This window comes from Lygodium microphyllum, chromosome 11 (assembly GCF_053477565.2).
Source record: "Lygodium microphyllum isolate KBCC chromosome 11, Lygodium_microphyllum_v1.1.10, whole genome shotgun sequence".
NCBI lineage: Eukaryota > Viridiplantae > Streptophyta > Polypodiopsida > Schizaeales > Lygodiaceae > Lygodium > Lygodium microphyllum.
The window spans coordinates 91661264-91663518 of record NC_141145.1 but is presented as its reverse complement, the minus strand read 5'-3'; positions in this window follow the sequence as shown (position 1 = coordinate 91663518).

Below are 2255 nucleotides of genomic sequence, written 5' to 3'. Positions count from 1 at the left end.
TACCACTACTACTACTAATACTCGTCTTCTCGTACACACCAAAGGTGCACCTTTAACAAAACCTCTCTCTCTCTCTCTGCACTACTACCACCATCACCACCACTGCTATTACCACCACCACCACCAATACCACCACTACTACTACTACTACTACTATAAACAAGAAAAGAAGAAGTTAAAGAATAATATCTTACCCTCTCTTTGTTTTTTATCCATTCATTCTCATCTCTCCCTCCCTCCCTCTCTCTTTCTCTCTTTCTTTATCATGTCTCATGATTATTCCCTCTCTATCTCTTTCCTTCTTTCTTTTTCTCTCTTCCTCTCCGTCTCTCATTTCCTTTAACAAAACACCTCTCTCTCTCTCTCTCTCTCTCTCTTTCTCTATGCTGCTGCTGCTGCTACTACTACTACTACTACTACTACTACTACTACTACAAACAAGAAAAGAAGAAAAGAAGAAAAAACAACAACAACAACAACAACAACAACTACTACTACTACTACTACTACTACTACTACTACTACTACTACTACTACTACTACTACTACTAGAAGAAACAAACACAAAAACTACCACTACCACCACTACAACAACAACAAACAAGAAGAGAATAAATTAAAGAACTACTACTACTACTACCACCACTACTACTACTACTACTGCAAACAAGAAAAGAAGAAATTAAAGAACTACTACTACTACAAATAAGAAAACAAGAAATTAAAGAACAAGATCTTACTCTCTCTTTGTTTTTATCCATTCATTCTTCTCTCTCCCTCTCTCTCTCTCTCTCTTTCTCTCTTTCTTTATTATGTTTCATATTTTTTCCCTCTTTCTCTCGTTCCTTATTTCTTTTTCTCTCTTCCTCTCTCTCTCTCTCTCATTTCCTCTCTTTCTCTCTCAGTACATATCATTTTTAACAAAAACAAGCAAACGAAAAGGAGAAAAAAAAAACAAATTAAGAGGAAACAATGCACTCGCCGCAAAGGCCCGAGGATGGATTTGGTGGCTCCTCTTTGCGATGGCGGCTCCTCTTCGCCCTCCATGCACTTCCTTCTCTTCTTCACAAACGGCAGCAGTAGCGGCGGCGACGGCAATGAGAAGCTCTCCTTTTGCCTCTTTCTCTCCCTCTCCCTCTCAAATGCCAGATGCATTTCACTCTCCCTTTCAATACTCTCTCTTTCGCTCTTTCGTGCAAAATGCCATGCTCGGGTTTCGGTCCCCCTTTTTTTCACTTGAGTACCATCGTTATTTCCATCGCTATTTGCAACACAAATAGTGACGCCACTAATTTGCGTCAGAAATGGCCGTCGCTATACTCACTATATCCTTGTAGTGAGTGTATTATAAAATTTGCAATTTTGGATCTTTGGTTTTAGTTAATACATGCCAAATTTGTCCTAGTTAGCACTATCCATGGACATGATATTTGGTTAAGATTAACTTACTTTCTCCTTGTATTTAAAGCAGATATTTTCTTAATAGAAAAATAGATAGATTTACAACCAACTTTTTGCAAGAATCTATTCTAGAGACTATGTATTTATGGTTGCAGCTATAGGTGCATCTATAATGTAGATGAACTATGGTTGCTAACACACCTAGAACTACAACCTGGAGGAAGATTCCACAAAAGTGACATCAATAAATAGGAAGAGAAATTTTAAGTAGAAACCTCATAAATCCCTAAACAAAAGAACAAAAACTATGTGAACTATGAACTATATTGAAAATTAGAAAAAGAAGCCATATTGGTGCTTGGATGCCACGGGAGCTATTGTATCTTAGATCTTTCACATGAACACTTGCACCTTGTACATCTCTCTCTCTCTCTCTCTCTCTCTCTCTCTCTCTCTCTCTCTCTCTCTCTCTCTCTCTCTCTCTCTCTCTCTCTCTCCACATACATACATACATCACAAAAACTCGTTTAAACTTCAGTTTATTTGTGAGTTCAAGTATGCTAGTAAAACATGCTAAACATGTTGATACACACCACCCACAAAAGGGTGTCGATGGACCATGTCTATACATCTATTTTATTAGATTGAGCCCCATGAGAAACTCAGCAATCTATCTTTCTATTAGTCCTATAGCTAGATTCTTCTTCAGAATACTAAGACAAGGGAGCCAATGAGCTAGTGTTAGACTTAGAGAAGATCAATGATGTCTTGATCAGCCCCTTCTCCCACTCCTCCCATGACAATAGTTTCGCCATCTTGTTGTTGATCGTTCACTAGTTCGTACAGGCCCAACT